Source organism: Hemitrygon akajei, chromosome 3 (assembly GCF_048418815.1).
Source record: "Hemitrygon akajei chromosome 3, sHemAka1.3, whole genome shotgun sequence".
Lineage (NCBI taxonomy): Eukaryota > Metazoa > Chordata > Chondrichthyes > Myliobatiformes > Dasyatidae > Hemitrygon > Hemitrygon akajei.
In genome coordinates, this window is record NC_133126.1 from 24646383 (window position 1) to 24661556 (window position 15174).

The following is a 15174-nucleotide window of genomic DNA, read 5'->3' on the forward strand; positions in this document are numbered from 1 at the left end:
TTTATTAAACAGGGTGCAAAGTAGATGGCTGGTTTACGGTTTACAGGGTGTACCTAAGGATTGGCACAAAGTTGGTAGTGACTGGAAGTCCAACATGCATTGTTGTGGAGGCTACGTTATCGGGAATATTTCAAGCAAAGTTTGAAAGGCTTTTGATTAGTAAGAGCTTTGACGGCTGCAGTGAGAAGGCAGGAGAATGGGCTTGAGAGGGAAAATAAACCAGCCATGATAGAATGGCGGAGCAGACCCGGTGGGCCAAATGGAATAATTGTGCTCCTGTGTCTCATGGTCATCCTACTAAATGCTGGAGAATAGTCCCTAGAAGGTAAGACATTGCAGTCTGTCAGGCCAGTGAAATATTGAATGATGTCTAAGCCAGAGACTGTTCTACTACTGGGGATATCCATCCTCAGAGTGCAGAGGATAAGTGAAGTCTGGGATGCATGGAATGGTTTGAAGAAAGACAAGGGGATTTGACACCACCCCCAGTGCTCTGACCAGTCTCTAACCTGCGGGTGCTATTACTCAAGCAGCAGACCACAGTTGACTGGGATTTTCCCGTGCACAGTGGGCCACTGCAACCATCTGCAGTGTTGACCCTGGCCATATGTTGTCTGCAGCTTGATTCCATAGCACATTCTGAGGTTGCTTGAAGAAGCGGAGGATGCAGGTGGCTTTTCAGCATGGCGGGACTTGCCCGCAAAACTCAGTGGCGTAGTTAGCTGGGCTGCACCAAACGCCAATGTTCAATCCCCACCTCTGGTCTTGTCTGTATAGCATCTGCAAGTTCTTCCTGTGAATATGTGGGTCTCCCCTGAGTGCTCCCGTTCCCTCTGATGATGTGCGGATAATTAGAGTCATAGAACACCACAGTCCAGGGACAGTCTCTTCAGCCCATCTGATCCATGCCATCCTGATTTTCCACTTAGTCCCATTGACCCACACCTGGATTACATCTCTCAATACCCCTCCTATTTGTGTGCGTACTTCAAACCAAACTTCTCTTAAATGTTGCAGTCAAACCTGCATCCGTCACTTCCACATCTTGTTCCATAGAACAATATGGCACAGTACAGGCCCTTCAGCCCTCCATGTTGTGCCGACCCATATAATCCTTAAAAAAAAGTACTAAACCCACACTACCCCATAACCCTCCAATTTCCTTTCATCCATGTGCCTGTCCAAGAGGATCTTAAATACCCTAATGTTTTAGCCTCCACCACCATCCCTGGTAAGTCATTCCAGGCACTCACACTCTGTGTAAAAAACTTACCCCTGATGTCTCCCCAAAACTTCCCTCCCTCAATTTTGTACCTATGCCCTTTGGTGTTTGCTATTGGTGCCCTGGGAAGCAGGTACTGACTATCCACCCTATCTATGCCTCTCATAGTCTTGCAGACCTCTATCAAGTCCCCTCTCATTCTTCTACGCTCCGAAGAGAAAAGTCCCAGCTCTGCTAACCTTGCTTCCCTCCACATGTGCACAAACCTCTGAGTGAAGAAGTTCCCCAGAAAAATTTCACCTTTTACCCCTAACCTACAAGGAAAGAGCCTGCTTGCCTTTGTCCATTTAAATAGCCCTCACAATTGACAATTGGAAATTAAAGCTAAGATTTAGATGAGTAGGATTTGGGGGGAGCTGATGGGAATGTGAGGATAATAACATGGGCTTGGCATAAATGCCTCTACATTGGTGAGACCCAACACAGATTGGAGGACTGCTTTTGTTGAATTCCTTTGCTCCACCCTCAACAAGCAGAATTTCCTGGTAGCCACCTGTTTTAATTCCAATCCCCATTTCCATTCCAATGTGTTGGTCTGTTGCCTCCTCTACCTCCACGATGAGGCCACTCTCAGGTTGGAGGAGCAACACCTCATATACTGTCTAGGTAGACTCCAACCTGATGGCATGTACATCAATTTCTCTAACTTCCAGTAATTTCTACCCCTTCTCTCTTTTTCCATTCCCCATTCTGGATCCCTTCTCATCTGCTATCACCTCCCTCTGGTGCCCCTCCTGCTTTCTTTTCTCCCATGGTCCACTTCTCTCTCCTATCAGATTCCTTCTTCAGCCATTTTCTTTTTCCACCTATCACCTCCCAGCTTCTCACTTCATCCCACCTAACTACTTCCCCTCTCACCTGCCTCACCAGCTTGAGTTCCTTCCCCTTACCCCACCTTCTTATTCTGGCTTCTTTCCCCTTCATTTCCAGTCCTGATGAAGGGTCTCAGGCTAGAGCATCTCCATAAGTGCTGTCTGATCTGCTGAATTCCTTCAGCATTTTCTGTGAGATACTCTAGTTTTCCAGCATATCCAGATTCTCTTGCTTCTATGTGCTGGTATAAATTGGTGGTTGATAGCCAGAGGGAACCTTTGGGCCAAATGGCCTGTTTCTGTTCCGTGACTCTATAGGACACTATTGACTGATCAACTTGGAAAGAGAATTAGAAGGTGCAGAGAGCAAAGAAGTGTGGCGCATGGCCAAGTGGTTAGTGAGTTCAGCTAGCGACCTGAAGGTCGTGAGTTCGAGCCCCAGCCGAGGCAGCGTGTGTGTCCTTGAGCAAGGCACTTAATCACACAATGCTCCAGTCTACCCAGCTGAGAAATGGGTACCGGCAAAAAATGCTGGGGGTCAACCTCGCAATAGACTGGCGTCCTATCTGGGTGGGAGTGTCTTGTACTCTCAGTTGCTTCACGCCACAGAAACTGGCCTGATGAGCCACAAAGGCTCGGGACAGGACTTTGACTTTGACTTGAGAGAGCAGAGTTATCGCAATAACAGCAGGCAATGATGTAAAGTTGATAGATTTTAAAGGAAAGGAGATTTATTTATAAACACAAGAGATTCTGCAGGTGCTGCAAATCCGGAGCAACTCGCACAAAATGCTGGAGGAACTCAGCAGGTCAGGCAACATGTACGCAGAGAAATAAGACCCTTCTTCAGAACTGGAAAAGAAGGGGGATGATGCCAGAATAAAACGGTGGGGGGAGGGGAAGGAGGACTAGCTAAAAGATGATAGGTGAAGCCAGGTGGGTGGGAAAGGTGAGGATTTATTTATCCTGGCACCACACTGTCCGAAGTTTTCTAGTGGAATTGATGCAGTCTTAACACTAGCCACGTTTTAAAAGACATTTGCAAGACGCTTTGGAGTAGCAGTCATGAGGAGTTGGGATCGGATCTTCAGTACTGGTAAGAATAATCACAGACACTGTTCTCTCTTTAAGCATCTGGCAGGTGAAATCATCTTTCTCAAGAAGCACGATTTACTTCTGCCAGTAAATAGTTAATGTAGCTCCGAGCTTTGCTTCCGGAGACATGAGTTGGATTCCCATTACGACAGCTGGGAATACCATTAATTAACTTCTCAGAGCTCGGAAACCATTGGCATCCTTAAACCACTCACTGAGCTGTTTTTCTAAAATCCTTTTCAGTTCACAACTACCCTTATGGAAGAAAAGTTTGCTCTTGCTAGGTGTGATCTCAATGGTCATGAAACTAGCCTGTCAATTTAATCCATTGATGGGCTAATTCTATGACCATTTAGACACGGAACACACACCTAGCTGTCCAATGGAATTAATTCTATCTGGGTTAGTTATCTCCTATAATATTTCTTGCTTCCTTTTAAACATTGTACCATTTTGCAAGTTTTGGCTCTCCTGACTTTTTCCTACCCTCTGAAAACCTCCTCACATTCCTCTGAGCTGAATTCATCTCCTACGTTCCATTGCCTGTATCCTCTAGGAATCTGGGAATGTTTTCCTCCCTCATTCCTACTTTTCCAAGCACTGTGTCACCTGTAGAGTTCAGAACTGTGTGAAGTGCCCTCAGCTCCAGTTCAGAATCACATTTATTATCCCTGATAAATATTGTGAAATTTGCATTTGGACTGCAGTTTAATATATAAAAATTACAGTAGGAATATATATAAAAGTAAATAATTGAGCAAAATAGTATTTATGAACCGTTCAGAAATCTAATGGCAGAGGATGAAGCTGTTCCTAAAACACTGAGTGTGTGTCTTCAGTCTCCTGTACCTCCACCCTAAGGGTAATAATGAGAAGGCATGTCCTGTGAGGATCCTCAATGATGGGTGCTACTTTCTTGAGCACCGCCCTTTGAAGGTGTCCTTAGTGGGGTGGACTGTGCCCACGATGGAGCTGGCTGGGTCTGTGTAACCCCTTGCTGCATTTTCCAGTTCTGTGCTTGGAGCTTCCATAACAGGAGAAGGTTTAGTCACGTTTATCAAAAGCACCAGTGGTTCTCGTACTGGACACAGTGGAACTGCACTCTGTAACCCTCTCCTGTCTGTGCCCATCAGGGATACTAGCCCCTGTTGTTTCTCAGATATCTTCAAGGAGTGGTGCGTCAGAAAAGCGGCTTCCATCATCAAGGATGCCCACCACCCAGGACATGCCCTCTTCTCATTGTTACCATCAGGAAGGACGTACAGAAGCCTGAAGGCACACACTCAGTGATTCAGGAACAGCTTCTTCCCTTCTGCCACCCAATTCCTGAATGGACATTGAACTCAAGAACATAACTTCACTACTTTTTAATTTTTTTTTGTTTTTTGCACTACTTAATTTAGTGATTTAATATACATACATATACCTACTGTAATTCAGTTTAGTTCTATATTTATCATGTATTGCATGTACGTATTTGTTGGCAAGCCTGACATCAAACAACACTAGAAGTTCATTTCTCCCATTTCAAGTAACCTGCTCCCTGTCTTTCCCTTTCTCTCTCAGGATCAGGTTTTTTATCACTGGCACATCATGAAATTTGGTGTTTTGTGGCAGCAGTACACAAAAATTACTATAAGAATGCATAAAATAAATAGTGCAACAAGAGCAAAACAATGAGCTAGTATTCGTAAGTCTGATGGTTGAGGGAAGAAGCTTTTCTAGAACGATGAATGTGTGTCTTCAGGATCCTTGGCCTTTTCCCTGATTTTAATAATGAGAAGATGGCATGTTCTGTGCATTGGAGGTCCTTCTGATCTACTGGGTTTCTCATACGCACAGAACCCCTTGACCCTAATCACCCTCTTTCTTTCCTCTCCTCCACCCACTATATCTGGCCAGCACTCACACCCTCCTCCCACGGGGTCCCATCTCCCATTGTTCCCATCTGCCCTCTCCCTCCCCCCATTATTCAGTGCACTGCTCCACCTTCCTTCCCTATCAGATTCCATCATTTTCACCCCTTTGTTGCCTCCATCTATTACCTCTGACACTATTCCTACACTCCGCTTCTCCATCTGCCTGTTGCCCTCTTCACCTCGTCACCTGGATCCACTCATCACTTGCCAGCGCTTGCTCCAGCCTTTCCCCTCACCTCTGTCGAGTCCATAACGAAGTGTGTCGACCCGAAATGCCGACTGTCCGTTTCACTCTGCAGATGCTGCCCGACCTGCTGAGTTCCTCCACTGAGTAAGCTTGCAGATTGGTGGTGATGTGGATAGTGGAGAAGGCTGTCATAGGTTACAACGAGATGTCGACAGGTGACAGGGTTGGGCTGAGACGTGGCAGAAGGAGTAAAACCTGAAAGTGTGAAGTGGTTCACCTTAGAAGGTCACGATTGAAGGCAGAATACATGGTAAATAGCAGGATTGTTAGCAGTGTAGAGGAGCAGAGGGATCTTGGGTCCAGATCCATAAGACCACTGGACATAAGAGCAGAATTAGGCCATTTGGCCCATTGACTCTGCTCCGCCATTCAATCATGGCTGATCCTTTTCTTCTCCCCTTTCACAGCCCCTGGCCTTCTCCCCGTAACCTTTGATGCCATGTCCAATCAAGAATCGATCAAGCTCTGCCTTAAATACACCCAATGTCCTGTCCACCACAGCTGCCTGTGGTAATAAATTCCACAAATTCACCACCCTTTGGCTAAAGAAATTTCTCTGCATGTCTGTTTTAAATGGTCACTCCTGTATCCTGAGGCTGTGCCCGCTTGTCCTAGACTCCCCCACCATGGGCCATTTGGAAGATTTCAATGAGATACCCACTCATCCCTCTAAATTCCAGCGAGTACAGATCCAGAGCTATCAAATGTTTCTCGTATGATAATGCTTTCATTCCAGGAATCATCCTTGTGAACCACCTGTGAACCCTCTTCAATGCCAGCACATCTTTTCTTAGATGAGGAGCCCAGAACTGTTCACAATACTCAAGGTGAGGCCTCACCAGCGCCTCAGCATCACATCCCTGCCCTTGTATTCTAGACCTCTTGAAATGAATGTTAACATGGCATTTACTTTCCTCACCACTGACTCTGCCTACAAGTTAACCTTTAGGGTGTTCTGCACAAGGACTCCCAAATCCTTTTGCATCTCAGAATTTTGGATTTCCTCCCCATTTTGAAAATAATCTGTGCACTTATTCTACAAAAGTGCATGACCATGCATTTTCCAACATTGTATTTCATTTGCCACTTTCTTGCCCATTCTTGTCCTTCTGCATCCTACCTGTTTCCTCAACACTACCTACTCCTCCATCAATCTTTGTATCATCTGTAAACTTGGCAACAAAGCCATCTATTCCATCATCTAAATCATTTATATACAACATAAAAAGAAACAGTCCCAACATCGACCTTTGCGGAACATCACTAGCCACTGGTGGCCAACCAGTAAAAGATCCTTTTATTCCCACTCGCTGCCTCCAATCAGCCAATGCTCTAACCATGCCAGTAACTTTCCTATCATACCATGGGCACTTAACTTGGTAAGCAGCCTCATGTGTGGCACCTTGTCAAAGGCCTTCTGAAAATCCTGATATACAACATGCACTGAATCCCCGTTATCTGTTCTACTTGTAACCTCCTCAAAGAATCCAACAAGTACGTCAGGCAGGATTTTCCCTGAAGGAAACCACGCTGACTTTGTACCATCTTTTCCTGTGTTACTAAGTACTCCATCACCTCATCCTTAACAATTGACTGTAACATCTTCCCAGCCACTGAGGTTGGGTCAAATGGTCTATAATTTCCTTCCCGCTGCCTTCCTCCTTTCTTAAAGAGTGGAGTAACATTCACAATTTTCCAGTCCGGCGCCATGTCAGAGTCCAATGATTTTTGAAAGATCAACTAATGCTTCCACGATCTCTACTAAAAACTCTTTCAGAACCGGAGGGTGCAGTTCATCTGGCCCAGGTGATTTATGCACCCTTAGGTCTTTCAGATTTTTGAGCAGCTTCTCCCTTATGACAGTAACTGCATTCCCTTCTCTTCCCTGGCACCCTTCAACATCTGGCACACTGCTAGTGTCTTCCACAGTGAAGGCTGATGCAAAATACTAATTTATTTCATCTGCCATCTTCTTGTCCCCATTGTTATTTCACCAGCCTCATTTTCTAGCAGTCCTATATCCACTCTCATCTCTCTTTTATTTTTTACATACTTCAAAAAACTTTTTACTATCCACTTCGATATTGTTTGCTAGCTTGCTTTCATATTTCATTTTTTCATTCCTAATGACTCTTTTAGTTGCTCTCAGTATGTTTTTAAAAGCTTCCCAATCCTCTATCTTCCTATTAATTTTTCCTTTGTTATATGCTTTGTCTTTTGCTTTTACATTTGCTTTGACTTCCCTTGTCAGCCACTATTGTACTATTTTGCCATTTGAGTACTTATTCAATTTTGGAATACATCTATCCTGCACCTTCCTCATTTTTTCCCAGAAACTCACACCATTGATGTTCTGCTGTCATCCCTGCCAGCATCTCCTTCCAATTTACTTTGGCCAACTCCTCTCTCACACCACTGTAATTTCCCTTACTCCACTGAAATACTGCTATGTCTTACTTTACTTTCTCACTATCAAATTTCAAGTTGAACTCAAATCATATTGTCATCACTGTTTCCTAAAGGTTCTTTTACCTTAAGCTCCCTAATCACCTCCAGTTCATTACTTAACACCCAATCCAGTATAGCTGATCCCCTGGCAGGCTCACTGACAAACTGCTCTAAAAAGCTATCTCTTGTTACGAACCCCGTAACTGGGTCACTTACCAGCAAAGATAGAGAGGTCCGTTGAAGTCTGATGGTACTATTTTTAACAGTATTTATTGGTAAAAATACACAAAAATAATATCAATGCAAACATACAGATACTATACGTCGTCAATACTAAATCTAAAAGTACGGGTATAATAATAATCAATAAGAAATAGCTCTATCGTTGTCTAGGGGATAATGTATTGTCCGATGGAAATATAAAAGTCACTCAGTTCATTCAGGCTGCAGCCTTTTGTTGGAGAGAGAGAGATTTTTAGAAACTTGCCGGCTTTCCTTTTTATGATTTCGATCCTTCGGAATTTCGTTGGTGAGGCCGTTCACTGGTGGCCTCTTCTTTAGCTAAGCCGTTCTTCCGTGGTAAGGCCGCCAATTCCCAGGCAAGGGAAAAGGACGCACACGAGCCCCCCACCGGCTGTCGCTATTAAACGCTGTCACGGGATTTCTAGCGTTTCTCCTGGTGCGTCTAAAGGGGTTGTTCCCCAGACCCTCTTTTATCCTTACTCATGGGGTCTCAGATGTCAATCAGGCCGGGATGATGCAATCCCTCAACCAGCCCACTCTGGTCACCCCCTGAGGGGTTTCAATGAATAGTACAGTACTCAATACAGAATTCCATCTCCAAGAGACAATAGCCATTATCAATGGTTCCGTCTTGCTGAGGCCAGGACACATTCCAAACCCTTGTGGATTCTGCGTGTGTCTCCCTCATTTCCTGGGTCCCAGACCCGACTTAATAGCGATCTTGCGATTCTCAAAAAGGAGGGGGCTACTTTGTACCCTTCGGCCCCTCAGAGTTGTGGCACATTCGTAACACCCCCTTCCTTCAAAGCTTTTTTACCATTGGTAAAAATGACTTAATACAGAGTCTTACAGGAGTTCAGAATCTAACACAATACAAAAGAGGTTTTTTTTCACTACAGAGTAATACAGTTATACATTCCATTCAGCATCTAAACAGTTAACGATTACATTGTCACTTCCTTTAATACCTTAACATCTTGTACCTTAATAAATTCTTGTTGCATCAGACTCCAATTTAATAACCACCTATTTTTATTTCTTCAGCAAACAAAAACTAAGGAGTTGTGATCTTAGCTTACGTGTATACTACAAAAGTTCATGCAAATACTAATCTTTATGTTACTTTCAAACTTAACAGTCAATCTTCCATGGGGGTTGTCTTTATTATTCACATGCTTTGTCGAAATCCCTTAAAACCGGATCCTGCTATTTAAAATGGCATCCCGTCAACCCTCGCCCCTTTTCCAGTTAACTCCCACGTGGTTAACTTGTATACTAGTGTGGAATAGGTTTTCGCATGCTCCTTTCATAGGAGTTATTTTATCAACAATGTGTTCCAAACTTAGACCATTTTCCGAATGTCCACACAATTCTTTAATTTTAAGCAAGTTACTAGTTTTCTCTTCAGGACCCTTCATGCTATTAGTTTTCAGTTTAAACTCTTTGTTCAAACAGCATTTCAGATCCTGCCTCTTCACAGCACACTCTTGAACAACAATAGCGTGTGGGGCACCTTTACATTCCAAATCAACCTGTAATTGATTCGCAGGCAACGTGTTACCAAGCCATTGTCTCTGTAGCCTGGTTGCTGCTTCTGACATCAATCCAGACTTTAAATTTTCTTCATTCAATTTAGGAACTACACTTTTCCCTTTTCCTTCAATAATAATATTCACCTCACCACCTTTTATCTCCTCACGAACTTTTAACACACCTTCGAACACAAACAACTGGGAATTCTCACTTCCCACTATTACCAAGGTTAACCATTTCTTCACTGAACTAAGTCCATCTGACCCACAAGGACTGCATTCCTTGTCAACTGAATCAAATACCTCAGATTTTTTCTGAGCTCCATTACTAGGTTCAGTACCACGTGCATCCACATCTTGAACACACTCAAACGGGACATCTGCCTCTTCCAGGCTTTCAATACCCGTACCCTTTTCAAATTCTAAATTCCCCTGAACCTCCCAGTTACTCTCTGGGCAACTCCCTTCCGGAGTAAACTCAACCCCGCGGGCTGAAACAACCTCATCTGCCAACCCAGCAGACTTCTTCAAGGTAATGGCACTCTTTTCATCTAGGACTGCCCTCATTTCATTATCGGGAACACCTTTAGAATTTTCAACTTCTTTAAACAGTTCTGCCAAACCAGACAGATCATCCATGTCCAACCCTGGACCTTTTAACAGCCTTATCTGTTTCTCATCTTTACTTCGTGCCTCTATAAATTTCCTCCTGGCTAAGGGCAGGTCTACCTTCTCTCCCTTACTCTCTTTCACTTTCCTATTCTCCGTTTTACCACCCTCTAAACCCTCTTGGTACAGGATCGGTAAAAACGTCTCGGCCAAATCGATACTGGCCGGATTTAAACTGCTCTCGTTCTCAGCTGCCCTTCTCGACATGCTGCGAGTGATCGCGCATGCGGGATAGATCTTGGAATCTAGGGGCGGGACCTCAACACTTACAGGCTGGCTCGTCAGCTTCATTGCTGACCAAACCTTACCACCGGCTAAATCGTTACCGAGAAGGACGTTCATGTCAGTTCTCGGGAATTCTGATTGCACCCCTATTTCAACTGGTCCAGATACCAGCTCACAATTTATAATGATCCTATGCAAGGGCACCACTTCTGTCCCTTTTCCTATTCCTCTCAAAGCTACCATTCCAGTCTTGCGACCAAAATCCAGTACCTTACTGCTAATCAATGACAGTTCAGCTCCCGTGTCTCTCCAGATCCACACTGGAACTGGTGTGTCTTCCTCTCTCACAGACACAGTTCCTTCTGAAATACATTTCTCAGACCCTTCTCGTACTCTGTCTACCTGGGGCTCTCTCGTCGATTTACTGATCACCACAGCACATCCTATAGGGACAGCTGCTTTCCATTTTCCTGTCTCCTTCCTCGGAGCAAGGCACTTAGACGCAATATGACCCACCTTTCCACAATTAAAACAGGTCAAGCCAGGACCTCTCCTGCCGTCTTGCCTCTCCTCCTCAATTTTACCACTAGCTCCCGGCGGGATCTCTGCCTCAGCCGGTGGGCTTTCTCTACCGTTCCCACGGTCTCTCTGGTAACTTTTATTCAAGGAAAACTTTGTCTTGTGGGTTAGGGCATATTCATCTATGAACCTAGCAAATTCAGAGATGGACTTATTCGGCTTCTCATTCAAATACATCCGGATATCATCCGAAACACAACCTTTAAATTCCTCAATCAGAATTAACTCCCTGAGATGCCAAAAATCTTCTTCCACTATTTCTGCTGCACACCAGCGATCCAAGAGCACACCCTTCTCATAGGCAAACTCGGTATACGTCTGATTCCACCCTTTCTTTAAATTTCTGAACTTTTGTCTATAGGCTTCAGGTACCAATTCATAGGTCCGAAGAATGGCCTCCTTTACTTTCTCATAATTCTCAGACTCCTCCTCCTCCATGGACAACGCCGCATATGCCCGTTGTGCCTTCCCTTTTAACACACTTTGTAACAATGCCACCCACTGCTCTTTGGGCCACTTCTGACTCACTGCCACCTTTTCAAAATGCAAAAAATAACTATCAACATCCGTCTCCTCGAACGGAGGTACTAACCTAAACTCCTGACTAACATTAAACCGCTCCTCTTGGTCTGGCCCTTGAGCTCTTCGCTCTTGCCTTAACTTCTCCATGTCCAAGAAATGTTGCCTCTGTTTCTCTTTCTCCTCATACTCTCTCTCCTTCTCGGCTCTCTCTCTCTCCTTCTCGGCTCTCTCCCTCTCCTTCTTGGCCCTTTCTTTCTCTTTTTCAGCTGCTTCCAGCTGTTTTAACTGAATTTCATGCTCCCTTTGTTTCTCAGCTCTTTCCTGCTCCTTTTCCTTTTCGGCTCTTTCCTTCTCTTTCTTGGCCCTTTTTCCTTTTCAGCTGCTTCCAGCTGCTTTAACTTAATTTCATGTTCCAACCTTAATTTCTCCAACTCTAACTGAGCCGTCCCACTAGCTGGTGCCTTTTCAGGGATATTTTCCAATACCTCAGCAGAAAACACATTCTTCACAATATAATACTGAGTTATGGCCCTCCGCACCTCCTGCTTTTTCATTGACAACCTCACCTCTGTGAGGTTTAGTCCTTTCGCATCTTTATCAAGTCCGACTTTGTGGCAGCCTCTAGTGCCTCCAGAGTCGGGTTTTCTATAAATTCATCCATGTCCATCTTTGCTGGTTTCCCGTCTGGCTACCTGCGCAACCAGATCCAAGTTTGGACTTACAAGCCCGATTCACTGGCCCTCCAGTTTGGTATCAAATCCTGAGACGAGATCCCCACTTTGTTACGAACCCCGTAACTGGGTCACTTACCAGCAAAGATAGAGAGGTCCGTTGAAGTCTGATGGTACTATTTTTAACAGTATTTATTGGTAAAAATACACAAAAATAATATCAATGCAAACATACAGATAATATACGTCGTCAATACTAAATCTAAAAGTGCGGGTATAATAATAATCAATAAGAAATAGCTCTATCGTTGTCTAGGGGATAATGTATTGTCTGATGGAAATATAAAAGTCACTCAGTTCATTCAGGCTGCAGCCTTTTGTTGGAGAGAGAGAGATGTTTAGAAACTTGCCAGCTTTCCTTTTTATGATTTCGATCCTTCGGAATTTCGTTGGTGAGGCCGTTCACTGGTGGCCTCTTCTTTAGCTAAGCCGTTCTTCCGTGGTGAGGCCGCCAATTCCCAGGCAAAGGGAAAGGACGCACACGAGCCCCCCACCAGCTGTCGCTATTAAACGCTGTCACGGGATTTCTAGTGTTTCTCCTGGTGCGTCTAAAGGGGTTGTTCCCCAGACCCTCTTTTATCCTTACTCACAGGGTCTCAGATGTCAATCAGGTTGGGATAATGCAATTCCTCAACCAGCCCACTCTGGTCATTCCCTGAGGGCTTCAATGAATAGTACAGTACTCAATACAGAATTCCGTCTCCAAGAGACAATAGCCGTTATCAATGGTTCCGTCTTGCTGAGGCCAGGACACATTCCAAACCCTCGTGGATTCTGCGTGTGTCTCTCTCATTTCCTGGGTCCCAGACCCGACTTAATAGCGATCTTGTGATTCTCAAAAAGGAGGGGGCTACTTTGTACCCTTCGGCCGCTCAGAGTTGTGGCACATTTGTAACACTCTTAGGCATTCAACAAACTCACTCTCTTGAGATTCATTATCAACCTGAATTTCCCAATCAACATGCATGTAGAAAGTTCCCATGGCCATCATAACATTGCCCTTTTGACACATCTTTTCTATTTCCTGTTGTAATCTGTGATCCACCTCTCAGCTACTGTTGGGAGGCCTGTATATAACTGCCATCAGGGTCCTTTTCCCCTTGCAGTTTCTTAACTCAGTCCACAAGGGTTCAACATCTTCCAATTTTATGTCACATCTTCCTACTGATTTGATGCCATTCTTTACAAGCAGGGCCACACCACCACCTCTGCCTACCTTCCTATCCCTTCAGTACAACATGTAACCTTGAATGTTCAGCTCCCGACCACAACCATCCTTCAGCCACGATTCAGTGATGGCCACAGCATCATACCTGACAATCTGTAATAGTGCAACAAGATCATCCACTTTATTTCTTAAACTTTGTGCATTGAGATAAAACACTTTTGAGTACTGTATTTGTTACCCTTTTTGATTTTGCACTGCTAATACTCACCCTGCTGGCTGCAATTTTGTCTCCTCATCTGCCTGTGCTTCCAGACTGACTGCATGCTACCTTTGCATTTTTACAACCTGGCCTATCCTAATTCCCTCCACTCTGGTTCTCACCTCCTGCCAAATTAGTTTAAACACTCCCCAACAGCTCTAACAAACCTGCCCACGAGAATATTGGTACCCCCTCGGATTCAGGTACAACCCATTACTTCTGTACAGGTCATACCTCCCCCAGAAGAGATCCCAATGATAGAAATATAGAAAACCTACAGCACAACACAGGCCCTTCTCCCACAGAGGAGATTTAGCGGGCTGTTGCCTAGATTAGAGAGCATGTCTAGAGTGGATATTGAACCACTGGAAAATGATGCTGGAGAGGTAATAGTAGAGGACAAGGAAATCGCAGATGAACGAGTAAGTATTTTGCATCAGTCTTCCCTGTGGAAGACACCAGCAGTATGGTGAAAGTTCCAGGTGTCATAGGTCATGAAGTGTGTGAAGTTGCCATAACTTTGGAAACTGAAAGGCCTGCAGGTAGATAAGTTACCTGGACCAGATTGTGTACACCCCAGGGTTCTGGAAGATGTGACTGCAGAGATTGCGGAGGCATTAATAATGATCTTTCAAGAATCTTTAAATTCTGGAAGACAGGAAAGTTGCAAATGTCACTTCACTCCTCAAGAAGGGAGAGAGGCAGAAAAAAGGAAATTATAGGCCAGATAGTCTGACTTCAGTGGTTGGGAAGATATTGGAGTTGATTGTTAAGGATGTGGTTTCGGGGATACTTGTAAGCACATGATAAAATAGACCGTAGTAACATGGTTTCCTCAAGAGAAAATTTTGCCTGACAAACCTGTAGAAGTTCTTTGAAGAAGTAAAAAGCAGGATAGACAAAGGAGAATAGGTTTGTGTTGCCTTTATGGCATTTGTTTAGTTTATAATATTTTCGCTTTAGTAATTCATTTGTTAGCATTTTTTAGTTAAAGTTAGGATTGTTTAAAGTAAATTCGTTGTCTGTGATATATCGCGGCATGCGATGATGTCACATCCGGTTTTGCCGTGTCTTGTGGGAAAATACCGGTTTGGAGAAACGGGAAGGAGGGGGCTCACGTGCAGGATCAGCGCAAGAAAAGTTTCGCACTAGAAACTCAGTGAAGCAACGCCGTAAGTTCATGAGATAATCGATATGTTGAATTAAAATGTTAACGCTGATTCTGTTAAAAGTAATGACGGTCGATAAGGTTTATGTTTTCGTTAGTTAAAGAGTTGCGGATAGTTTGTGTTGAAGTGTATTTTAAGCAGTCAATGGCGTAAATAGATTCTGACTATGCTGCATTTTAATGTAATGTAGTTGTAGTTTACTTTTGCAAGTATTTACGATGTAAATGTGATATCAAGAAGGAAACAAATACTGCACAAATCTTGTATTGTTTTG

At 44.1% G+C, this 15174-nt stretch overlaps 1 protein-coding gene across 1 annotated transcript in view; it reads left to right on the forward strand.

Moving 5' to 3' along the window:
- The window catches only part of tshr (thyroid stimulating hormone receptor), a 64084-nt gene that overhangs the window by 35327 nt on the left and 13583 nt on the right, over nucleotides 1-15174 (forward strand). The gene's annotated exons all lie outside the window — the stretch shown is intronic.